Source organism: Semicossyphus pulcher, unplaced genomic scaffold (genome assembly GCF_022749685.1).
Source record: "Semicossyphus pulcher isolate SPU_LCO1_2020_fin unplaced genomic scaffold, fSemPul1.0.p SCAF_2, whole genome shotgun sequence".
Taxonomy (NCBI): Eukaryota; Metazoa; Chordata; class Actinopteri; order Labriformes; family Labridae; genus Semicossyphus; species Semicossyphus pulcher.
In genome coordinates this window covers 34,425,744-34,453,621 of record NW_027211693.1, presented here as the reverse complement: position 1 = coordinate 34,453,621, position 27,878 = coordinate 34,425,744, and positions in this window count along the sequence as shown.

Sequence of the window (27,878 nt, the reverse complement as noted above, 5' to 3'; positions counted from 1 at the left end):
TATGTGTGTTATATGGGCTACTGATGAGGCCCTACACAAAAGAATGTATTGGACTACATGTCACATCCTATCGTAGTGGCTAGGATGGCATGTTAGTGGCTAATAAGCATTATAATGAAGAATAGTGCTCTCTGTGTTGGCAGATGTATATTTGGTCAAGAATTAAACTTGTGTCTGTGGTGTTAAAGAACAATACATGAATATGACTTGTCACATATTAGGTTTCAAAGTAATTACAGCACAATCAAACAGAAATACACTCTTCTCCAGTGAACAGATTCATGAGACTCAAAGGCCACCCAGTCTAACCTTGGTTTGAAGAAAACAAAGCCACTTTACTTGCTGGTAAACAGCCCACATTAGATATATAGTTATATAGGTAGTTATGTTCATTCACAAGGGCAGAGTACACATTTAGGGCCCGATCAGACAGAGCGTGTTTTGCAGGCTGTAAAACGAGAGGCGCGCTGCACTGCCTTTTCTGTTGAAGCCTACGGTTCTGTTTAAGACATGTGGTGGCTGTGGCTCAGTGGTAGAGTCGGTCGTCTTTCAATTGGAAGGTCGGCGGTTCGATCCCCAACTCCCTCAAGCTACATGTTGAAGTGTCCTTGGGCAAGACACTGAACCCCAAATTGCTCCCGGTGATGGGAACGGGTATGAATGTGATAACTTTACGTAGCAGCCTCTGCCATCAGTGTGTGAATGGGTGAATGTGATATGTAGTGTAAAAGCAGCTTTGAGTGGTCGCAAAGACTAGAAAAGCGCTATATAAGTACAGTCCATTTACCATTTAAGCCTACTGTTGTTAAGGCAACCACCGAAACATAGCTGTCATTAACCTACCCGTTATATTGTCTACTGACAGAAGGCCCGCCTCTCCTTTCATTTGATTGGACAATATGAAAAAACGCCCATGACGTCGGGCGCTTTTCTGCTTTGATTTGAAGTTTTTTCAACAAAAGGCACTCAAAGCGTTTCCTCAAAATGAGGAGGCGCACAGAGCGTAAAAACACACGAGGCGCTCTGCAACGCTAAAGCAACACGCAGAAAGCTTCTCAGTAAAAACAACGACAAAAAAGGCCCCAGCTGCTAAAACACGTTCTGTCTGATCGGGCCCTAACAGAGGTAAAAACTCACTGATGGAGACAGAAGCTTTGCATGCATCAGGCCTTATCACAACAATACACGTCACAACAACGCTTTTTCTAGAGGGACCTTTTGTCCGATGAGTAGCAGCTTTGGCCAATATTTGTGTTCCCGATGCAGACTGACAGAAGGAGCAGTTTGAGTCCGTCTGTGTCTCACATTGTGCGGCGCTTTGACAGTGGGAATCAAACCTCGTCCCCCTCCAGTTAAATCATTATCTCACATTTCCTTTTCTCTAAGCTGTCTCATCCCAGCTCTCTGAGGATACAAAGACCTCCGCTCTGCTGTGTGTGTGTGTGTGTGTGTGTGTGCGCGCATTTATTTTGGTGCATTCAGACATCTTTCCGTTTGTGTCTATGTGTAAACTTTTATTTGAGGATCTCTTTGTGCTTCTTGTGTGCGTGCTTATGTGTGTGTGTGTGTGTGTGTGTGTGTGTGTGCGTGTGCGTGTGTGTGTGGGTCTTTATGGGTGTGGTACAGAGAAAGCATGTGTGTGTTATCTTCAGAGCCCCCACAAACCAGATAAGTCCCACTCAGTTAAATCTATGAATTAAACATGTGTTCTCTTGTTTATCTCATGTGTGTGTGTGTGTGTGGTTGTGGGTGTATGTGTATGCATCTATTAAATTCAAAGTGCTTCACTGGTACTACTTTAAGTCTTTATCACTGTTGACATATGCAGTCTCTTTGCTCTGAAAGGTGGCTTGTGTGTCAGTGAATACACTTTCTGCACTTTCTCATTCTGCCTGGTGAACATGGTTGTGTGTGTGTGTGTGTGTGTGTGTGTGTGTGTGTGTGTGTGTGTGTGTGTGTGTCTGTGTGTGTGTGTGTCACTCATTCAGTTCAGTAAGTTTTTGTACAGGACAATGGGCCTCATTTACGAACAGTGCGTACGCACGAATCTGTGCTTGAACTGTGCGTACGCACGTTTGACGCACAAATCTGGGATTCATCAATTTGTTCTCACCTAAATTTTTTTGTACTCTGCGAACAAATTTAGAACTCCCTCAGACCATGCGTACGCACAAATGATGAAAGAATTGTCCTAGGAAATGTTAACACACACCCTTTTAACTGAATGCATACTATATTAAAACTTCATTTATTGAAAAAAAGGCTTTAATAGACAACAATAATTGAATTTACTAATGTATGGACCAAACGTAAATGCCGTGTCATCCTCATAATGTATTGTCATATAATTAAAATCTTCAATTATAGCAGTTGAATTAGTTTATTTGGTTTACAATAGAGTAGAACATGTGAAAATGTTCATATTGAAATTTAACACGTTGAAATTTTTCTTTTGATCTTTTGAGGCCATCTTTCACGTTCTTTCAGCTTCTCTGTAACACCGCTCTCTTCATGCGGCACCAAACAGATGTCCTTATATAGAGAAATAGAGGCGTGGCAGTAGGCTGATAGCAGATCGTGGACACGCGCCTGTCAATTTACAATGGTTCTGATTTACTAACATACGCGTGGTGAGAACAAAATTGGCCGGTACGCACGTGTCATAAATCTGACGGTGATTTTGCGCAAGTACTTATTTTTTGCAGAGAGTAAGAACATTTCTGCGCAGATATTAGTGAATGAGGCCCATTGTCAGTGTTGGATTTTTCCCCTGTAAGATGGAAACTTACAGTAAAGGGTGTGTGCCATCAGCTTTGTTACCTTTTTGCCAGGTTTCATCCCTGATTTTTGTTTAATTTTCTGATTTATTTTGTTAATCACCCTTCCCTCTTGTGTATGATGTTCTACTTCCTGCCTTTGTGTGTTTTCACGCTTGTTTGATTATGTGCTATGTCCCTATTTTTTTTAACCTGCTCCTTGATTGTCTCACTTGTGCCTGATTAATCTTTGGTTTCCCCTGTCTCTGTCTCTGTTCCAGTTCATCTTTCGTCATTTCTTTCAGCCCTGCTTCTTGTGTCCTCCTGGCTTCCCTGTGTTCACCCTTTGCTGGACCTTGATGTGTTCTTGCTTTAGATTTTTCTTACCTGGATTCTAAACAGTAAGACTTTTGTTTTCACCTGGTTTTGTACTGTTTTCCTTGTTTGCATCTGGGTCCCCTTTTTGTTAAAACTCTGAATGTGACACTTTTTCATAAAAACTGCAGTTAATAGTAGAGCTCAAACTTCCTTTCAAACAACATCTGTTTCGTTTGGGTTTGGATTGAAGGGGCCCTATCGTATACGAGCAGCGCAAGTGTCATTGCTATTTTCCACCCGACGCAGTTGTCATTTTCCCGTCCACCTTGTGCAAATAGCAAGTGATCTTGCGCCACCGTTACCACCCATGGGCATGTTGGTCTTAAATGAGGTGTGGTCAGGCAAACGTGTGGCGTGTTGCTACCTTGAGGACGCAGAAAGCGACTGCACCTTAGACAAACAAAAACATACCAAAAGTCTGTCTCTGCTATTTAGAGGCCGCATTATGGACATACATCGTAGAGTTCACAACACGAGTCTCTGCTTGTCACTCACACAGGGATGCACAGCAGTGCTTTGACTCATGAGGAAAAAGCAGTGTGTTTGAAGATGGGACTTTGAGACGTCAAGCTTTTGCTTTCTCGTCTCCTTAAATCGTGATACTGCTCTCAGTCGGAAGATGTGGACAAGCTCACCACTGCTTCACACACACCTGCTTCACCTCAGGGAGATTCCTGCATGAGCCATGCATGGGCCAAAAAGTACAATATAGTTTATGGTTTCAACCACTCTTTTCAACCTCAGGACAGCATGTTCATTTTGTATCTTATGCTCCCCTAAACAGTAAAATAGAGCATAGTAGGAAATGCTTTAGGGCACAGCTCCCTGTGATTGACAAGTTGCTACCAAACAGGACAGAGTAGCAGCAATTCATATCCACCCTGTCGTCCAAATACTGTTCCTTCTGGCTCCAAAAAAATCACACAAAAAGAACCAAGACACAGAAAACATGCAATTAGAAGAAAGTAATTAATACTAAGTAGAAACAGAAGAATTGTTTTCGAGGAGGCAGATTTTAGAGAACTGATTCTAGAGCCTTTTGCACAGCCTGTTCAGGATGGGACTGCTATGTCTTACCGTCTGGGTAGAAGTTATCGAGGCAGACAGGTGGGGCGAAGTTGTTCTGCTGAGCCAGCAGCAGAGGTAGGAACAGAGGCCAAACAGCGTCTGTGTAAATGGCGAAGCCTGCAGGGCAGAACATCGCCATTTGTGAATGTGAAGCTTGCACAGTTTGTTTACACGCACCCCTTTTGCTTCCGCAGTACCATAACGTGTGTAAAATCACACACTGGGGTGGCAATATCCTGCAGTCGTGGGGTTCAGTGTAAAAGCATGAAGGCGCCACAGACTACAGAGCTTTGTTACAGTGCTGTTTCGGAATCTCTGTGTAAAAAGGACTTAGGTCACATATCATAATATTAGACTATATGGAGACCGAAAAATATGCGTCTGTGTAATTCTGGTCATTATTATTCTGTCTATCTCGGTGATCTTAATGTCTAAACTTTACCCCGGCTAGGCCTCCCATAAAACCTCTTGCTCCTCCTGATGATATCAGTTAAAATGCATGCAGACAAAGAGTGCAGACATATCTGTTTATGAACGACCTCCCACCTGTTTGTATGTGCAGACATGTGTAATGTACTGCCTGCAGATACCATGCTGTAGTGGACTGTGGCCGACCTGATACAGATCTCCCCTGTAGGCCCCTGGCCTTCCCCTCACCATGCCTGCTACAGCTTATCACAATGATGTGCTTGTTGGGCTGTGAAGCAATCCATCGGCTTTCTTTAAAACATGACTCACAAAAAAGCAGACACTTTCCATTCTTCCAAGACAGTGTTTATGTTAATGAAACTAATGAATAAATGAATGTAGTTAAGATTAAACACTAATACACCTGACCTGCAGAAATGTTCTGGAGCACAACAATCTGTTCTAGCTGCAGGGTTTCCACATCTTTATTTACTGCTTTCACACTGGAGTTCCTTCAAAGATGTTTAATTATCACAGTCTCATCGTAAACACAATCTGTGAATTTGTTTCTATGTACCCATCATGTCCCTCCTCCTCCATCTATGTGTGTGTGTGTGTGTGTGTGTGAGAATCCAAACTGCTGCTGTTGTCCCCGGGGTGGACTCAACAGATGGGTGAGCAGACACACAGTCACACACATAGATACACACATACACAGTAAATGACTGCCCCTGTGGCACTGTTGAGTGCCTAAATACCAATGTTGCTTTGCCTCCTGGTGCCACTCTTCAAGGTCATTGGAAAACACCATATTACTCTCTCTCCCCCCTAAAGCCTGATTTATACTCTGCGCTGCAGCAAAGCAGACAGCAGCAACTGGGATTGGTCTGCTTGGTGTGGTAGCATCGCACCAAAATTATGGAGGACACTGTGCTTGGACAACCTGCTGGCTACCACCTGAAGTTCAATTATAGTCAGCAATGATGATGTAGACAAAGAACTGGACACTAGACACAGTGGCTTAGAAATCCTAACAGTGTAATGGCAGAGCAATGCAGAAACACCAGCACACAAGTGTACATGCTTCCAGTGGCTGGGCCACTACAAAGGATCTGCATCGACACAGGCAAGGATAAAATCCCACGAGCCACACGTCCTTGTGATACACATTTACTGCAAACAAACACTGACAAATCTCTGTTTCCATCTAAGATTCATAATTGGGTAAACTGCACATTTATTGTCATCTTTGTGAAATACACACACATTTCTGCACTAAGGTACCAGATGGCGTGCCGAAACACAGTCAGGTGGCAAACTGAACCATTCTCTCACGTGGTTACCATGGGGACACACCACCACCACACACACAAACACACTCCACACACTCTGCCACTGGCTAAGTAAGGTCTGTGCTCGCAGCTTTTCTCCATGAATGCTAATATGAGGACATGTGTCTCAGCAATCACTTCTGAGAGGCAGTGGGTTACAGTACAGTCACATACTGTAGAACATGTGTCTGTTGCTCTGAATGTGAGGCTCAATGACAATATGTGTTGATATACTCTCAACAAACATCTGAACCCTCGTTTAAATGCCGAAACCTTCATACGTCAATTTGTCCTAAAGATTACAGTCTTGGTTGCTTTAACTATAACAGCATCCATTTACAGTGCTCACATTGTTTTATTATAAAAGTTGCTTAATTGCAACCACAATGGGATTGTATGCTTCACACAGTGTGAGTAGTTTCCACACAGCATCAAAAAAGTAAAGAGTGCAGCCTGTCACCTGCAGCTCTTCTTCTTTCAGCTAACTGTGGGTGCTCCTCTGTTTCAGAACTGTTATTGGTTCTGCTGATGAAAAGTGCTGACAATAACTGTAGTCTTACTTTAAGATTCATTATCAGATGAACCTAGTGCTAATAAAGGTAATAAAAAGCATTGGATTTCCTGAGGCTGCTTCATTATAAACTCTTTGTGTTCATTTAACTTTAAGAGTGAGTAAATGCAGCAGTACTGCACTGTAAAAGGTACAGTAGAGACCTGAAGTTATTTCACAGCTAAGACCACTGGGCCTTTGATGTTGTAATATATTTTGAAGGCAAAAGGCAAAGTCAGGCCATAAAATACAAATACTATGATTTAATCCTGCATTACAAAGTTTGAACTGTTCTATCTGTATTTGACCTCGTCTGTAACCTTTCTTAAGGCGGAGATATACTTGCTTTTAACGCATGATAGCGCGTTCCCTGCATCTGTTTGGCACGTTGGCTGTGCACTTCCTCAAAAATTAACGCTACGCTTATGTGAGATGCAGTATTCACAGGGGCAGTGTAACGGCAGAGGGGATGTGACAGGGTCAACACAGCAGCAGGGACAAGAGTGTCAGAAAGTTTTCAAGAGCTGATAGATCAAGGCCGCAATTATCCACATCTGTACGATGTGTTATTACCGCTACATAGCGACAAACATGCCTGTCAAATAGCTGAAGACAGATTAGATCATTTCAGAAGTCGATGTGGAAACCTGCAAAACTAAATGGAAACAAGTCCGGCACCGGTACGTCCGTGCACGGAGGAACATGTTGAAGAGGCGGAGTGGGGACGGTGCAGGACTGTTGTGTTCTGAACACATGAAACATATTCTGCTGTGATCTCAGAATTAACATCACAGTAACCTCCTCAAGTGTCTCCATGTCTGTTGTTTACATCCCGCACATACAGTAGTTGTATGCAGCCTGAGCTCTCTGGTCTGCCCTCTAGAGGTATCCTCCAGTAAGGCGCGTAGTGCATGGCCAAGTATATGAACAATTATGTTCATGACGCAGCCGGTTGTGTACATGAACACAAGGCTAAACAGCAAGTTTATCTCCAGCTTTAGGCCACTGGGTCAGCCAAATCAAAGTTGTAGATCAGTTAAATTAAATGATGGGCTATGTTCAGTTTCTTGTCTTCATTGTTTACTTATATGTCAAACTTCTTTACATCAGCTCAGCCGAACCTTCTTACATCACAGCTTTGCAGCTTTGGCACATCAGGATGACTTCAATCAAGTCTCTTGGTTGGCCGTTGCTAAATTTGATGTTCTCTTCCCATAAATAAATCTTTTTTATTGAGTTTGCTCCCTCCCCCCTGCTGGCAGTAGTTTACAACAGTGTATTCATTTGTACCATGTGACTAAGACAGGAAGTTAACTGTGAACAGGACAGCCTCATGTTTATGTTCCACACTCTTTGGTAGCATTCTCGGTACATCAAATGCATAATGATTCTCTGTTTTGACATATTTGTTGATTAGGATTACAAAGTTTGATGTGCAATATGAATATTGTGATTATGATTGATTTATAGTTTATAGCATTATAGCACCATGATAGTATGCTTCAGTAAACTAGTAGGATACTCTTACCTTGTGTTGTGCTATTTAAGACCATTTCAGTTTATTTAGATAGGCAATATAGGCATGTTATGTACACTGTATAACATTGTGTTACATTATTGCTCAGGGTCCTTTACGTTATTATCATTGTATGGTGGTTGTGACACATCCATTCCACATTTAAGTTATGTACTTGGGTTTTATTTCAGTTTCACCTGTTCTCAAACTGACGTTGGACGATCCCAGTCCCAAGTGTTTAGCTGCTGGTCAAATTGCACAGGGTGTTCACAGGAATCAAAAGTATAACATGACACAAACACAAGGAAATAATGGTTCCTGGATCATGGAGGGAGAAAGAGAATGTGAGCGGAGTAAAGATCCCCTTTTATACCCTGCCCACGGCTTCACCCTGCTGTCCTCAGTCAGTGATCAGGGAGATCTAGAAGTAGAAGACATAGAATGAGCACACACACAGAAGAATAAACGCAGATGGACATGTAACATAGGTATGAAATAATGAATGATACACCGATTCTGAAGATTTACAGCGCTTGACAGAGTTTCAGCTTATTGTTGAGCTTACAACTTTACAGTTTGAATCCAGGCAGCAGCTTTCAGAGAAACAGCTCCCACTCTACACTACCTCCCCAGCACCAAACAGACGGACACAGTCAGGGAGTAGCTTTGTGAACATTGAGGAGCGTTTTGCAGCTACAGAGGCAGATATTTCCCTCAGGAGTTAATAGAGGCCGAAACAGATGTCTGCTGGGCACACAGTCATCTGTTCCCAGCTCTGATACAGTGGAACCAAAGTGATTCCTTTGTTGTGTTATAAAGTGATGTTAGGAGAAAGTACAATGCAGGTGTTGTGTGGCATGAAGGATTATATCAGTCAAGGTAGAAGTGTCTCTGTAAGCTGCTTTTAATTGGTTTTGGGAACAATGAAAGTCCAAGACTTCCAGCTGGCAACTAGTCACGTTTATATCAAAGCAGATGGAAGCTGAGATTACAGGCAAATATGATTAAATTCAGGCTTTTCATTGGATTTATTAGGTTAAAAGATATGCTTTGCAGTAGTCAACCTGAAATATCAGCATGTTCCTGAATTTGAAGCTACAATCTTATAGAATAAAAATCCAACCTATCCCTAACTCCAATTGAGCCTTCACTAAGCCCCTCCCTTGAATGGCCACTGTCCAATCCTACGTCAGCATCCGTAACTAGGTGCGGGAGGTCAAGCTTACAGAACAAGGAGAAATGTCGAAACGGTATACAGATGGACTCTGTAAGTCCGACAGCAGATATCCTCAAAGTTTGACCCAAAACCTCAAGAGGAGAGTCCCATGTTGTGTAATCCCAGCAAAACGAACGGAAATTCTTTTATGAGATTTACTACTGACTCTGAGCTTACTTAACCCGGTTGGTCACTAAATCACATGTACTTACCCCCCCTACCTGTGTAGTGATGGTCAACTGGTCTCCACTTGCGATCCTGTCTGGCCTTCACTACCACCACCAGTGATATCTGCACAGCCCATATTTAACCACCCCTTGGTTTTTGCCCTTGTTGTGGCAAAGGATTTTGTTGGGCCTTCCTGTTGAGCCTTTAGGAGATCCATTGTTTGGATCAAGCCCACGATATGCGAGAAATATCCTGACGCGCAAAATGAAAAACTGGGATCATTTAGTTTTGCTATCAATGGGCTAAAACATTTTAGATAATGAAAGTTATAGGGAGTCATAACTAAACATCAGCTTAACATAAAACAATATATTGACTTTCTCTGCTGTGGTCAATTGTCCTTAACATGACTTGTCAAGATGTAGGGTGCCTGACGCTCGCATCGAACACTCCGCTGACAAATTATATTGTGGATGTAGCTTTCAGATGCGTGTTGGCTCAGCCACCAGGAGCAATGTGGGGCTCATTGTCATACCCAAGGACACTTCAACATGTGACTGTAGCAGTCAGGGATCGAACCCCCTACCTTCCGATTGAGAGAGGACCAAATGAGCCACAGCCGCCTCGTAACCACTGTGAAACAAAAAGAAAAAATATAGTTTGTTACTCTGATCCACTGCTTAGTTCTTTCAGCAGGCATACTGCTGTCTTACACTGAACATACAGCGTCTTCTTGTTTGGCCGTCACTTGTGTTCCCTATTGGACTGAGGCCTTGACTTTATCTTTTATGCAACTATTGTGATATTGATGAGGTACAGATTGATTTAAATGGTGTGTGTGTGTGTGTGTGTGTGTGTGTGTGTGTGTGTGTGTGTGTGTGTGTGTGTACGTGTGTGTGTTTGTTTGTATGTCCTTGGTTTTTTTAAACCTCCAGATTCTTTAGTGAGAGCAGACGAGATCACAGTCTGTCTGAAAAATAGGACTTCACACACCCACACATCCCCACACATACACAGGAGTTTGATAGAAGGACTGCCAGAGTCACTTTAATATGAGTTTTACATTAGTTTTGAGGAGTCTGTGTTTTGATTCATGATGCGTTTTACAAACTGTCAGAAAGCTTATTTTCCTTCCCCACATGACATGTAGGAGGTGAAACGTTTAAAAAGCTCCAGACTCTGTGAGTAAATGTAATTGTCTTATGGCACAGTGCGTGCCTAAATCATATTTTTCCAACTTCCTTCAGAGGAGCAGGAAGAAAGTTTCTATTAAAATCAAACAAAAAAGAGAGGAGATGCAGAAAGGTTACATCCCAGCTCAATTCTCTCTGTAAATATCGCTTGTGACGATCCCACCCACCCCTGCCTCACAAGAACACTGGGGCGTCAAGACATGTACTTCGATTCAATCAAGAGTAAATTAAAACAATCTGAGGAGATGAGATTTCATCTGCCTGGGGTCTGAACGCCGTGCCCCGAGGCGAGCGACACGGTGAGGCCTGCGTGTTGGGAGCGAGCTGCATCCTTGGGTCCTGCGCTGTCTCCTCCACCCCCACCCCCCCATGTCTCAGTCTAATTAATAATGTGTGTAACCAGGGAATGAACACAGTGAGACAGGGAGGGAGACTGAGCAGTAATAGCTTGTGTGTTTAGGGATTGACAGAAAAGGAGGGGAAAGGGGGAGATAAGAGAGAAGAGAATATCCTTCCTCTTCTCTAATGTGTGACAGTATTCGTGTATATGTTGACATAACCTTTTCTTTTATTCTTTCTGTATTTGTTCCCTCTTGTTTGTGTTGGTACATTACACATGGGCTAAAATAACATACAGAAAGACATATTAACCTTTGCTACTGTATCCTCCTTTTAGCCTGACATCAAAGAAACAACGTGAAAGGTATTGATGTCTGCACTCAACATATCTAGCTTGTTAGCTAGTTCAGTATTTGTCATATACGGCCCGTGTGTGGGAGACGCAAAGACTGCAAGCCTCCGTGATGAAGAGAGCGCTTCCTTTAAGCAGCACATTTTTGTTCGCCCGCCACTCGCTCTCCAGCTGGATATGTGAGCGAGCTAGCAGTGAAATTGATATATTACCCTTTCTCTATTAAGCTTAAAGAGGGGGTATTATGAGGTTTCACATTTTAAGACATATATATAATGTTACAATGGTGTCCAGACTAAACGTGAGCGAAGTTTCAAATCTGTTAGTAAAAGTATGTTGGAGTAATCCCCAGGCTTCTCAGCTCAGTCTGCAAGCTGCTGTGGTTTCACACAGTTTTTTTTACATCCTCTGCAGGCTTTGGAGAGCTGGCCAATCAGAAGAAAGTGGGCTTGTAGGGGCGGGGTTTCTTAAAGGGACAGAGCTTACTGAGTCGTTATAGGCAGAGGCTGTATGAGGGCCTGCACAGAGCACCAGTGTGAGAAAAATGAGGGGTTCTGATATCAGATTATCATATTGATTTACTCTCTTTAACTGAGACTTGGCTGTGTCAGGAAGAATATGTCAGCTTAAATGAATCCACTCCTCCCAGTCATCTTAATACTCATACTCCTCGAGACACTGGTCGAGGTGGTGGAGTGGCAGCTATTTTCAGTTCTAGTCTTCTAATCAACCCTAGACCAAAACTTAGTTTCAGCTCTTTTGAAAGCCTTGTTCTGAGTTTTTCACACCCAGCTTGGAAAACTTTACAGCCTGTTTTATTTGTGATAGTATACCGCCCTCCTGGCGCATACTCTGATTTTCTAACTGAATTCTCAGAGTTTTTATCAGATTTAGTCCTGAGTTCAGATAAAATAATTATTGTAGGGGACTTCAATATTCATGTAGATGTTGATAATGATAATGATAGTCTTAGCATGGCATTTATGTCCCTTTTGGACTCTCTTGGTTTCACTCAAAGTGTAAACCAGCCTACTCACCGCTTTAACCACACCCTCCACCTTGTTCTAGCTTATGGCCTTGAAACCGAAAACTTAATTGTCTTCCCACAAAATCCTCTTTTATCAGATCACTATTTAGTAACATTCGATGTCCTATTAACCGACTACGCTCCAGTTAACAAAAATGTACTCACAAGATGTTTGTCTGATAGGACTGTAGCTAAATTTAAGGAAACAATTCCAGCTGCTTTTAATTCTTTACCACATCTGTTTACTACAGAAAGCTCTTATGCTAATGTTAGTCCCTCTCAGCTTGATCAGTTTGTTAATAGTACTGCAGGTTTGCTGAGAAGTACTCGACTCGATTGCCCCCTTAAAAAAGAAGATTATTAAACGACAGAGGCTAGCTCCATGGTATGACTCAGAAACTCGTAACTTGAAGCAAATGTCGCGTAAATTTGAAAGAATGTGGCGATCCACCAAAACAGAAGAGTCTCGTTTACTCTGGCAAAATAGTCTTAATAAATACAGGAAGGCCCTACGGCATGCTCGAGGTGTCTACTACTCCTCCCTCATAGAAGAACATAAAAACAATCCCAGGTACCTTTTCAGCACTGTAGCCAGGCTGACAGAGAGTCACAGCTCCACTGAGCCATGTATTCCTATAGGCCTCAGCAGTGATGATTTCATGAGCTTCTTTAATGACAAAATCCTAAAGATAAGAGACAAAATTTGTAACCTCCTGCCGTTAACTGGTGCAGATGTATCTTTGGAAACTGCTCAAAAACCTGATGTTTACCTTGACTGTTTTTCTCCAATTGACCTTCCTGAGCTAAATTCTCTGATATCTTCGTCTAAACCATCAACCTGTCTTTTAGACCCGATTCCAACCAAGCTGCTTAAGGAAGTCTTTCCCTCAATTAGCACTTCTTTACTAGATATGATCAATATGTCTTTATCGACGGGCTATGTACCCCAGTCTTTTAAACTAGCTGTAATTAAGCCACTTCTTAAAAAGCCTACCCTAGATTCAGGCACCTTAGCTAACTATAGACCTATATCTAACCTTCCTTTTATCTCAAAGATCCTTGAGAAAGCAGTCGCTAATCAATTATGTGACTTTCTTCATAACAACAGTTTATTTGAGGACTTTCAGTCAGGATTTAGAGTCCACCATAGCACTGAGACAGCCCTTGTGCGAGTTTCAAATGATCTACTTACTGCTTCAGACAGAGGACTTCTCTCTGTACTCGTCCTGTTAGATCTTAGTGCCGCTTTCGACACGATAGACCATCACATCCTGTTACAGAGATTAGAACATTTAATTGGCATTACAGGATCTGCACTAAGTTGGTTTAAATCTTATCTATCAGATCGATCTCAGTTTGTTAATGTTCATGATGTGTCCTCTATGCAAACCAAAGTTAGTCATGGAGTTCCACAAGGTTCTGTGCTCGGACCGATTCTTTTTACCTTATATATGCTTCCTCTGGGTAATATCATGAGGAAACACTCCATTAATTTTCATTGTTATGCAGATGATACTCAATTATACTTATCTATGAAGCCAGATGAAAACAATCAGCTATCTAAACTAGAAGCATGCCTTAAGGACATAAAGATCTGGATGACTAGAAACTTTCTGCTACTTAATTCAGACAAAACTGAAGTTATTGTGCTCGGCCCAAAACACCTTAGAGACTCTTTCTCTAATGATATAGCTGCCCTAGATGGCATCAGCCTGGCATCCAGCACTACTGTTAGGAATCTGGGAGTTCTATGTCCTTCATCTCCCACATAAAACAAATATCAAGGACAGCCTTCTTTCATCTTCGCAACATAGCAAAAATCAGACACATCTTGTCTCAAAACGATGCAGAAAAACTAGTCCATGCATTCGTTACTTCCAGGTTGGATTATTGTAACTCGTTACTATCAGGCTGCCCTAATAAGTCACTAAAAACTCTGCAGCTGGTACAAAATGCTGCAGCACGTGTGCTGACAAGAACTAGGAAGAGAGAGCACATCTCTCCTGTATTAGCCTCTCTGCACTGGCTTCCTGTAAAATATAGAATAGAATTTAAAATCCTTCTTCTTACTTACAAAGCTCTTAATGGTCAGGCACCAACATATCTTAAAGAGCTCATAGTGCCATATTACCCCTCTAGAACATTGCGCTCCCAGGATGCAGGCCTGCTTGTGGTACCTAAAGTCTCTAAGAGTAGTGTTGGAGGTAGAGCCTTCAATTACCAGGCCCCCCTCCTCTGGAACAATCTACCAGTCAAGGTCCGGGAGGCAGACACCCTCTCTTCTTTTAAGAGTAGACTTAAAACTTTCCTCTTTGATAAAGCTTATAGTTAGGGCTGGCTCAGGCTTGGACTAGCCCATAGTTATGCTGCTATAGGTTTAGACTGCCGGGGGGATCTGACACACCAAGCTTCTCTCTCTCTCTCTCTCTCTCTCTTCCTCTCTCTCTGACTCTCTCTCTCTCTCTATCTGTCATATTAATGCAGCTCATTAACTCTGTATTTTCTGGTCCCATTAACATTACTAACCACATATCTTCCCGGGAGTTCTTGTGCTCCCCTGTCTTGAAGGTTCCTGAGGATCGTTGCTGCAGACCACCTGCTGCTGTGGACCTGCTCGACTGCAACAACTACTAACATCAGCCTTCCCCATAGTATCATTATTGTTGCTGCTAATGCTAATAGTAGACCTGTTGACTTCAACTGTTACAATTACGATTACCTCAGCCTTTATCATTACTCTGCTTCTCTCGCTAATTTATTTATTTATTTAGCCAATCTTCACACTAGTCTACCACTATTATTGGCATTGTAACCATAAGTATGTGTCTGTTGTTGTTCATGTAACAAGGACATATGTTGTTGTGGTAACAAGAACATATGTTGTTGTTGCTCTCTTTGCCTGTCTCTATCCTGCATCTCCTTCTATCCCATTTTCGGCCCATCCAGTCGAGGCAGATGGCTGTTCAACATGAGTCTGGTTCTGCTCGAGGTTTCTGCCTGTTAAAAGGAAGTTTTTCTGCCAATGTGCCGAATTGCTAAGTGCTACTCATGGTGGATTGATGTTGGGCCTCTCTTTGAATAACTTAACAAAGAGTCGGTCTAGACCTGCTCTTTCTGTAAAGTGTCTCGAGATAACCCTGGTTATGATTTGGCGCTATACAAATTTGATTGATTGATTTTTTCTGTATATAGAGGTATAACAGAAATGCAAAGCATGAAATTAGCATAATAACTCCCCTTCATTTATTAAAACTCCACCACAAAAAACACGGTTCTTAAAAAGACAACACTGAACACTGAGTTGATTACTTAGTGTTGGCTACACATTGCTTCTCTTCTGCTCCGTCCTCCTGTCTAAATATTGTTACTTCTGCTTACAAACAAACTTCAAAATGGTGGTCACCAAATCAATGCTGCTTCAACATTTTAAGAAACATTTCATGGACAAGCGCACACACTCATAGAAACAACTTCACACAAATAAAGGAGGAACAAAGGGAGCCGGTAGCTGAGTCTAGCTGGCAGAAAAACTCTGTCCTTGGAACTACAGGCCGTTCATTTCTTTTATTAAGACACAGTTGGGCTGAAAGGAATCAAAGGAAATGTAATATTTTAGAAGTCAGCTCCATATAAATCGATTGGAGACAGAACACTTTGGTTCTGGAAGCATGAACCTAAAGAGGCAGAAAAATGACTTTTGGTTCGAAGCAGAGACGGATGAGAACAGATCGCTGTCAGGGATGCTTCTTGCAATTGTGTCTTGTGTTGGATGCCTGACAGCAGAGCAACAACTCTATGATCCTGGAGGGCAGTAAATCAAAAATATATCTCAAAAATATTGATTGTTTCAACCAGCGCGGATAGGTTTGGTAGAAGTGCATTTTAATCTAATTTACTGATGAGTCTCCTGGAGGACTTCAGGCCCAAATTCCACCAAAAGCTGTGCATACTGTAATCGTTGCTCCGTCTTTGTGACAGCAAAATATGCATGGCTCATTTCAAGAGGCATTTTGTAACCAGATTTGCAGCCTTGTGTTTTTGTGACATTGTTCACTTAAAGTCCTGATAAAAACATTTAACCACACACACTCTCAATTTATAAAAAAATCATAATTTTAATACTGTTTAAGGATTTTGCAGACCATTCCTTTTCATTAGGAGTTAATTTTGCTGGAAATGTAGCGAGCAGCTGACACGCCTGTAATTGCCATACAATAGTATAAAAGGCAGAAGTGACTGTGCAACCCATTTTCATTCCCCTGAGGTCAAATACTCATGCTCTCTGGACAAAGATGAACTTATGAGTTTTCATGATTTAGAAATACCTCCTGTTAAAGCAGTGTTAAACTTTTCAAAGTGTTCTGGCTGCATACTTGTGCTGGGAGGCAGCACTGTTAACAGGGACTGTTTGAATCTGACTCTTGGTAAAGCCACTGGTCTAGACGAATGCTTTTGAAACTGAGATTGTGGCCAAGTGGTCTGAGGTTCTGGATTTAGGCTCAACTCTCTCAACATGTTATACTAAGGTACTTTGATTGAGATGCCATTAGAAACTCTAAAAACATCAAGTCTTAACTTTGTATGTGTGTATCAGAAGGTGGATTCTTTATTTCACTGTGCTCCTCCTCTGTGTTTCTCCATCAGCTTTATCAGAAAGCTTTTAAACATGATGACAAGTTAAGATTTCAGGTGTAAATTGCTTCCCTGCAGATCTGCCAAGAAAGAGAGTTTGCCCACCTCCTCATCTATTTTGCAAGTTATTTAGCGAACACTCCAAAGGCACTGAAAGATAAGAGTTCTTCTAAATGACAGATTGCAGGTGACAGACTGCAGGTGCTCAGCCAAGCCAATGTAACCGAGCAGAGTTGTGCAGTGTGCTTTGCCTGTAACTTCAAGGTTGATGAAACAAAATTCATCTTTTGCTGATGGAGTCGTTTTTCTCTGATTATTATTAGTAAATGTTATGAAGGCTCCAGTTTCTCAGGAGGTGATCAAATCAATTGAAGCCATCATCAACAATTTGATCCAGTATTTTCTAGATAATTAATTTGGGACAACTCACCGGGGCGGCTGTGGCTAAGTGGAAGAGCCGGTCTTCTTTCAATCAGAAGGTCGGAGGTTCGATCCCTCAGGCTACATGTCAAGATGGGCAAGAACCCCTAATTGCTCCCAGTGGCATAGCCAACAGGTATGAATGTGAAAACTGATTGACAGTTGGGCACTTTACGTAGCAGCCTCTGCCATCAGTGTATGAATGTGAGTGTGAATGGGTGAATGTGACATGTAGTGTAAAAGCAGCCTTGAATGGTCGCAAAGACTAGAAAAGTGCTATATAAGTACAGTCCATTTACCAGAGAGAATCTTACCTTTTAAAAACAAAGTTGCAGTTGCTAATCTTCTCAAGATTTCTGCAACTTTAGTTGACCTGAGCGTATTGCGTCAGGTCAGCGTATTGCGTCATTTCCTGTTTTCTCGCTGCTACTGTGTTGTCCTGTGCTGTTTGTAGCTGCTGCTAGCGCTCGAGCTAAATCGATTAATCTGCTGTAATTATCGTCACTGTGGTTATTCAGCTGCTGTGTACTTAAACAGACACTAGTTTTCATCAAGCACTCTCGTTGTTGCATTAGCGTCATATCTGCTAAACCCTTAACTTTATACTGGCTTAGCCGTTAGCTTAGCAGCAAGCTTAATCAATTGAAATGTCTTCTCCTTCTCCCTCCTGCTCTCCTGATCTGCCCTGTTCGGTGTGTCAGATGTTTAGCTCTACCTCGACCTCCTTTACGGATAAGGGTACTTGTATGAAATGTAGTATTTTTGGAGCTATGGAGGCGAGGATCACGGAATTAGAGACGCGGCTCCGCACCTTGGAAAACCAAGCATCGCTAGCTGCTGTAGTCAGGAGCAAGCCCCCAGGGCCAGTAGCCGGTGCGGGCCGACCTAGCGTAGCTTCTCCCCCGGCAACTCCCGAGCAGCCGGGATGCAGTGGCTGGGTTACTCTCAGAGGGAAGCATAGCTGCAAGACGAAGCACACGGTTCACCACCAACCACTTCACGTTTCGAACAAGTTTTCCCCACTCAGCGACACACCCGCTGAGAAACCAACTCTGGTTATTGGCAGCTCCATAGTCAGAAACGTGAAGTTAGCGAAGCCAGCGGCCATAGTGAAATGTATTCCTGGGGCCAGAGCGGGCGACATCGAGTCAAATTTAAAACTGCTGACAAAGGATAATCGTAAATTTGATAAGACTGTAATTCATGTCGGCGTTAATGACTCCCGGTTACGCCAATCGGAAGTCACTAAAATTAATGTTGAGTCGGTGTGTGCATTTGCAAAGACGATGTCGGACTCCGTAGTTTTCTCTGGACCCCTGCCCAATCTGACGAGTGATGACATGTATAGCTGCATGTCATCATTCAACCGCTGGCTGTCGAGGTGGTGCCCAGCAAACGATGTGGGCTTCATAGATAACTGGCAGACATTCTGGGGAAAGCCTGGTCTGATCGGAAGAGACGGCATTCATCCCACTTTGGATGGTGCAGCTCTTTTGTCTCGTAATATGGCTAAGTTTGTTAGTCGTAAAACCTGACAAACCAGAGTTGAGACCAGGAGGCAGAGCTGTAGTCCTACACACTCCTCTGAGCTTCCCTGTGAGCAGTTTCCCAGCCACAATGTTAATGCAATAGAGACTGTGTCTGCCCCCCAACCCAGGCCTTTTATTACAGTTAATTCAAACTCAAATAAAAAAGGAGTAAATCAAAAAAATTTAATAAAAATTAAAACAACAACCAAAGTTATGCCAAAAAATATGAGAATTAAATGTGGTCTGTTAAATATCAGATCCCTGTCATCTAAAGCTCTATTAGTGAACGATCTGATACCAGATTATCATATTGATTTACTCTCTTTAACTGAGACTTGGCTGTGTCAGGAAGAATATGTCAGCTTAAATGAATCCACTCCTCCCAGTCATCTTAATACTCATACTCCTCGAGACACTGGTCGAGGTGGTGGAGTGGCAGCTATCTTCAGTTCTAGTCTTCTAATCAACCCTAGACCAAAACTTAGTTTCAGCTCTTTTGAAAGCCTTGTTCTGAGTTTTTCACACCCAGCTTGGAAAACTTTACAGCCTGTTTTATTTGTGATAGTATACCGCCCTCCTGGCGCATACTCTGATTTTCTAACTGAATTCTCAGAGTTTTTATCAGATTTAGTCCTGAGTTCAGATAAAATAATTATTGTAGGGGACTTCAATATTCATGTAGATGTTGATAATGATAATGATGAGTCTTAGCATGGCATTTATGTCCCTTTTGGACTCTTGGTTTCACTCAAAGTGTAAACCAGCCTACTCACCGCTTTAACCACACCCTCCACCTTGTTCTAGCTTATGGCCTTGAAACCGAAAACTTAATTGTCTTCCCACAAAATCCTCTTTTATCAGATCACTATTTAGTAACATTCGATGTCCTATTAACCGACTACGCTCCAGTTAACAAAAATGTACTCACAAGATGTTTGTCTGATAGGACTGTAGCTAAATTTAAGGAAACAATTCCAGCTGCTTTTAATTCTTTACCACATCTGTTTACTACAGAAAGCTCTTATGCTAATGTTAGTCCCTCTCAGCTTGATCAGTTTGTTGATAGTACTGCAGGTTTGCTGAGAAGTACTCTAGACTCGATTGCCCCCTTAAAAAAGAAGATTATTAAACGACAGAGGCTAGCTCCATGGTATGACTCAGAAACCCGTAACTTGAAGCAAATGTCGCGTAAATTTGAAAGAATGTGGCGATCCGCCAAAACAGAAGAGTCTCGTTTACTCTGGCAAAATAGTCTTAATAAATACAGGAAGGCCCTACGGCATGCTCGAGGTGTCTACTACTCCTCCCTCATAGAAGAACATAAAAACAATCCCAGGTACCTTTTCAGCACTGTAGCCAGGCTGACAGAGAGTCACAGCTCCACTGAGCCAAGTATTCCTATAGGCCTCAGCAGTGACGATTTCATGAGCTTCTTTAATGACAAAATCCTAAAGATAAGAGACAAAATTTGTAACCTCCTGCCGTTAACTGGTGCAGATGTATCTTTGGAAACTGCTCAAAAACCTGATGTTTACCTTGACTGTTTTTCTCCAATTGACCTTCCTGAGCTAAATTCTCTGATATCTTCGTCTAGACCATCAACCTGTCTTTTAGACCCGATTCCAACCAAGCTGCTTAAGGAAGTCTTTCCCTCAATTAGCACTTCTTTACTAGATATGATCAATATGTCTTTATCGACTGGCTATGTACCCCAGTCTTTTAAACTAGCTGTAATTAAGCCACTTCTTAAAAAGCCTACCCTAGATTCAGGCACCTTAGCTAACTATAGACCTATATCTAACCTTCCTTTTATCTCAAAGATCCTTGAGAAAGCAGTCGCTAATCAATTATGTGACTTTCTTCAAAACAACAGTTTATTTGAGGACTTTCAGTCAGGATTTAGAGTCCACCATAGCACTGAGACAGCCCTTGTGCGAGTTTCAAATGATCTACTTACTGCTTCAGACAGAGGACTTCTCTCTGTACTCGTCCTGTTAGATCTTAGTGCCGCTTTCGACACGATAGACCATCACATCCTGTTACAGAGACTAGAACATTTAATTGGCATTACAGGATCTGCACTAAGTTGGTTTAAATCTTATTTATCAGATCGATCTCAGTTTGTTAATGTTCATGATGTGTCCTCTATGCAAACCAAAGTTAGTCATGGAGTTCCACAAGGTTCTGTGCTCGGACCGATTCTTTTTACCTTATATATGCTTCCTCTGGGTAATATCATGAGGAAACACTCCATTAATTTTCATTGTTATGCAGATGATACTCAATTATACTTATCTATGAAGCCAGACGAAAACAACCAGCTATCTAAACTAGAAGCATGCCTTAAGGACATAAAGATCTGGATGACTAGAAACTTTCTGCTACTTAATTTAGACAAAACTGAAGTTATTGTGCTCGGCCCAAAACACCTTAGAGACTCTTTCTCTAATGATATAGCTGCCCTAGATGGCATCAGCCTGGCATCCAGCACTACTTTTAGGAATCTGGGAGTTCTATTTGATCAGGATATGTCCTTCATCTCCCACATAAAACAAATATCAAGGACAGCCTTCTTTCATCTTCGCAACATAGCAAAAATCAGACACATCTTGTCTCAAAACAATGCAGAAAAACTAGTCCATGCATTCGTTACTTCCAGGTTGGATTATTGTAACTCGTTACTATCAGGCTGCCCTAATAAGTCACTAAAAACTCTGCAGCTGGTACAAAATGCTGCAGCACGTGTGCTGACAAGACCTAGGAAGAGAGATCACATCTCTCCTCTGGAACAATCTCCCAGTCAAGGTCAGGGAGGCAGACACCCTCTCTTCTTTTAAGAGTAGACTTAAAACTTTCCTCTTTGATAAAGCTTATAGTTAGGGCTGGCTCAGGCTTGGACTAGCTCATAGCTATGCTGCTATAGGTTTAGACTGCCGGGGGGATCTGACACACCAAGCTTCTCTCTCTCTCTCTCTCTCTCTCTGTCATATTAATGCAGCTCATTAACTCTGTATCTTCTGGTCCCATTAACATTACTAACCACATATCTTCCCGGGAGTTCTCGTGCTCCCCTGTCTTGAAGGTTCCTGGGGATCGTTGCTGCAGACCACCTGCTGCTGTGGACCTGCTCGACTGCAACAACTACTAACATCAGCCTTCCCCATAGTATCATTATTGTTGCTGCTAATGCTAATAGTAGACCTGTTGACTTCAACTGTTACAATTACGATTACCTCAGCCTTTATCATTACTCTGCTTCTCTCGCTAATTTATTTATTTATTTATTTAGCCCAATCTTCAACCTAGTCTACCACTATTATTGGCATTGTAACCATAAGTATGTGTCTGTTGTTGTTCATGTAACAAGGACATATGTTGTTGTGGTAACAAGGACATATGTTGTTTTTGCTCTCTTTGCCTGTCTCTATCCTGCATCTCCTTCTATCCCATTCTCGGCCCATCCAGTCGAGGCAGATGGCTGTTCAACATGAGTCTGGTTCTGCTCGAGGTTTCTGCCTGTTAAAAGGAAGTTTTTCTGCCACTGTGCCGAATTGCTAAGTGCTACTCATGGTGATTCATGTTGGGCCTCTCTTTAAATAACATAACAAAGAGTCGGTCTAGACCTGCTCTTTCTGTAAAGTGTCTCAAATAACTCTGGTTATGATTTGGCGCTATACTAATAAAATTTGATTGATTGATTGATGATCAAGTGTTTATGACCATGGCACTCATGGGTTGTAATCAGTAATTGTGTTGAAATGACTGAATGCAGGTAATGGCTCCAGCACAGAATGCTGAGTCATTTGCTGCAACATTTGTCACCTTAGTTAGCAAGATTAGTAGCAAGCATCTGACTGATTGCTCCACATGCTGCGGAAGCCTTTGACTACACCTTGGCTTTGGTGAAACTCCCTCACTTATTACATTTGTTCTATTGTCCAAATCTTTAAACATTTTTTGGATTATACTTCAGAATTTTACACTTAGTAAAGCAAGGGGTTGGGGTTGTGTAGTCCAGTAGTGTACGATGATAATAAACCGACAGTCCGGTACGTCCAAGTGCTCTAAATATCTGCCCATAATCTCCCGACCAGAGAAGGAAACTTAAAGGTGGTATAAGATCCTCCAGCCCTAATGGAGCAATAATGATCTACAGCATGTTCAACACGAGTCCACTCTTAGTTCTCTGAACTAAGACATAAAGGCTTTTGGAGAAGTGGGGCTGTCAGGCACATAATAAGCCACTTCAGCAAATTGATTCCCAATAGTTTTAAGTGGAAAGCTCAGTTGCCAGTCTTGTTCTGTCATGTTAAGCTCCAGTCAGTTCTGAAAGTAGCTAATTGTGCACTAATCATGTATAATTAGCCACTGGAGAGAATGGACAATGCAGTGGGACATAGCCAACTGTTCGGGTGTATCTGCTCCCACCATCTGGGCAGAGTCATGGGCAGCTGTGCAGAACTGTTTGAGTGAAATTCTGCCCAGTAAAGGTGCTGCTGCTTACAAGCCATCAAATGAACTGAGGAGGTTGCTCTGGCTGTATTAGACATCATAAGGAGTAATTGGTTGACAGTCAGAGATTCCTCCCTTCTCAAACTACACATTTTCTGTTGTGATCCAGAGAGAGGTATAATTTACAAGTAATAGTTTCATGTTAACACAGACAATTATAGAATACTAGAACAATCAGGTTTGTGACTGGTGTTGTAGCTAAGTGATAACAGAGCATCCTTGAACTGGGATGTTATCACAATGTTCACGTCAGTGTCTTTTTGGAAGAAGCATTCAGCTGCTTAAGTTAACAGTCACTTTTGTTTTTTCACTCTTGTGTTTAATTTATCGCCTCCTGTGCAGCGTGGTCACGGGTGATTGACACTGGAATTTAATTAAGGCAAGCAGGGCAAAAGCATGACATCTCAATTAGTGGGGTGCTTGCCTGTCCTCTTTCTGTCTTTGATTTACAATGGTTTGATGGATTGTGTTCACCATTTTAATTCAACAACTCTGTGCGCAGCTACAAATGCAGGTGTAAACAAACAGTTTCAACCATTATTTTGGACAATAGTGGCTTTTTTTGTTATTCGGTTGTGTCTGAACTGTGAGGTCTTTGAACACACTGCACAGTGTGAGATGGATGCAGAGGTAAGAACTGTTCATGCACAAACACACTCTAACAATGAATGATTTTGATGTTGACAGGGATTTCATTTTAAAAGCATGTCAGGCTCCTGGGGAAGTGATCCTTTAAAACAAGTGATGTAACATTCCCTTCTTTTTTTACATGATCACATTTGTGTGTTTCATTTTTTTAACTCTAATTTTCTGCTAATCCCTAAATAATTTCTGATTAAATGCATTCTTGCTCAGTAGTATTATTATGTGTTACAATTAGGATATTAAATTCAGATATTCTCCTCTGATGACTAGATCTCTCTCTGCTGCTGAACGATGCTGTCTGCAGATTCAGCTCATTAACTTTCAAAGTTTATCCAATTATTTTCCATTCTGTTTCCACCAGTTAATCTTGATCTTCTCTGAAAATCAGACCCCTTGTATGTTTCATTCTCATTTCATTTAAATCATTCATGTATTCTTTCCATTGTTCCATTTATTCATGTTTACTACTTTATCGTGCAATTATTTAAATGCCAAGTATTGATTCATCCATCGGCTTGTCTTTGTAGTTATTATGCACATTTTGCTTTTTTTTTTTTTGTATTTGTAAGTTTAGTTACCTGATGGTAGAAACCACTGAGGAAAATTTAAAGTTGTAATCTCGAAGATCTCAGTTTCGTTCTCTTTGGCGGCGCCTATGGCGATAAACGGTAATTGCAGGAGCACACTTCCCAGATATCCAGACAGTGCTGCATGTGTGACGTCCACGGTCGGCTCCGGTTGTAACTCTTGATTTTCCTGGCTGACGGTCGCTTTCCTTTTCAGACTGTTTGCTTCATCTGAGCGTCCAGTTTGTTTCTTTTTCTTTGGATTGTCACTTCTTGTTGAAGTTGTATCTGTAGTCATCCATCTTTTGTTTGTTTGTTCAGCCATAGTAGATTACTGTTCACTTGCAACAATTGCAGAGATGGGAAAGCAGCCGCTTAGCTCCGCCTACCCTCTCTGGCAAGGCTTTCATCAGTGGGCCATAGGCTCAGTCACCATTGTGTTACCTCATTCAGTGATAGAGACTTAACAGACATTTATTTACATGAAAATCTTTGAGATTATCACTTTAATAAAAAACTGTGAATCTGTTTAACATAAATGTTATTTGCAATAATAATTCAATGTTTTTATGCAACATGCCCAGCTACTGGAGGGTCACTCTGATTTGAGCCTGGTGGGGGAAAAACAAAGGTGGACTGTGATCAGATGTGTGACCTGGGCAACAGTTATATGTGGCTACATGTAAATTGAAGTCAGGACACTGAAAGTCACAAGTGTAAATGGAACGGATGTTCTTGGCTCGGTTTTCTCTGTCAGTTATATTCTGAAGGAATTACTGTTTTTATTTCCATACCCATTATTTTCATTATGAGCGGTTCTGAAACTACACATTTCAGAGACACGTCCAAGCCTAGGCTTTATTGCTCTAGTCAGGACCGAAAATTGAAAAAGCCCCTTAGAAAACAACATGGTAGGCATTTTTGAGGAAAAGCACTTTATGCATTGTTTCTATATGATTTTTTAGTGCTGAATCCATTTCTGCCGGTTGCCCAGCTGTAAAAGTTACCGTTAATCGCCCAAAGTTAGAAATGGCTATCAATTTACTATTTGTTAATATTCTATATATGATTGTTTGGTATCATTGTAAAGGGGACCTTCTAGGCTTTCATTTAAGCCCATGGTTGTATCTTTCTGACAAACACAGAGGTCACATGACCTCTTTAAACCATAAATTACACCCATTTTCCCACAATTTTCGCCTAAATTATATAGTTTATTTTATCCCTGTGGGATCAAGGGATATCAAGGACCCAAAAGCCAACAATCTCAATACTTAATGGACTTTGAGGATTCAGGAAATGTATGATATACCCATACTATTTCTTTGTGAGAGGTTATTGTGAGCCTTAAAATAGCAGTAACCGGCTAAAAAGAAAAATTACCACACCAATTGTTTAGATATTATTACTAATACCAATGCAATAATAATCAAAAGCCAGGTAGACATTTTTCATCCATTTAATTAATCAGTAAAATTCACTGAACATGGCCACTAATTACAAATATGGATAGTAATGATTGGATCAAAACAGCATTACAATTTCTTTGTGATCACATTTTTTTTTATCTTCTTCAGTGCATTACATATTCATGCAAAGGTCACTTGACTTTCGGCACTGACAAGATGCAGTCCATGGGTTTGGCTTGCAGCCGCATCGGGCTGTCTTGCATCCAGTTGTGCAGCCACAGGTCACTAGCTCCTCACAGGCATCTGGAACTGCAGGCAGCGACATGAGTTCAGGAACAAGCACATTGTCTTCCATCTTCCATCCCATATTTTCAGGGGGTGGCAGCACCGGGTACTGCAAGTGGGCCTGCCGCCAGACCAAAGTCTGGAAGTGAACACGCTGGATGTGAAATTTCAGAGCATCTCTGGTGGGTGGCAGTCTCTCTATGGTCATGCCCTTGTAGCATTCTCTCTGCCATAGCAGTGTCAAGTTGCAGCAAGCCGTGATAACTGATTGTGTGTCCCGCTTTGTGAAACAGTTTCACCAACTCCTTTGATCGCGTTGCTTGGTGCAATGTACTGGCTAGTCCCACATGCTTTGGTGTCCAGTGTTTTCCTCCAGTCACATTGCAGACAAGATCTTGGGCCATACTTAGAACTCTTGTCTGTGTATCAGCTTCCTCCCTTTCGACTGTGACATCTTCTTCATCATTTGGGCTTCCTTCCAACAGCCCATGGCCACCAAACATCAAGCGGATGAACATGAAAACACTTTCAGGGACACATGCTATCATTTCCTCCTCATTGACAACACATCCAGTGTATTTAGGGTGAGCCAGTATGTCTTCTCTTAACCTCAGTGCAACATGTACCATCTCATGGAATCCCTGGTCAGGAGAGTGATATATGGGGACTTTACTAGACTCTTCTTCCTCTGCCATGAAATCTGAAAATGGCACATGTACCAGTTTTCTGGGAACGAGCAATACATATTGATTAGGTACTGTTATGAAGTCATAGATGTCCTGCACATATACTTGAAGTTTTTCTTTGAATGTAGCTCTCCTGCTTCTAAATGATGCTTGTACTTCAATGTTGGCCTTTTCTGCTAATTCACAGTATCTGTTCCACACTTCAGACAATTGAAGGACATGTCCCTTCTTTGCAGACTCTTTCATCTCACTGATAAGCCATTCCATAGCAAGACCTGTGTTTTCTGAACTATCTTTGGTCTTTGACGCTTTTCGCTTGAACTTTTTGAAGCAGTTTGGATGGTACTTTCCTTCTGCTGCTATGAGGTCACTAACACCTGCCAGGCGCACATGGACCTCTTGATCATACTTGGATAAATCCAGGATCTGCTTGCTCATTTTAAATGTAGTAACGGATGACACAGACTCTTTGAGATTCGTATCTTGGCAGAAGATGCAAAGGTCCCATTTCGCAGTTGGAGTTGAACTTCTCAGCATTGGGGTTGCTGTGCTATCACAGATAGATCTGGATGTCTGAATTTTCCGTTTTATTTTTTCAATTTTAAGTTTGCTGGTGAACAACGCGTAACAGGATTTGTGCCACCACAGTTTTTCCACATCTGTTATAGATATTTCCTTTATACGATCGATTGCTGGCTGGTTGTCTCTATCACAAAGTTTGTCTCGTGTCTGTGCAGCACATTTTATTGTGTTAAACCCCTGCTGTCCTCCTTTTGATAACTTTTCATTTCTTGTCTCCTGACAGATGAGACATTCCAGAACTGGGGAGTGGCCAGTCTTCTTCAGACTGCCAACAGCTTCCATGATCAGGCTGAAACAGAAATTATACTGC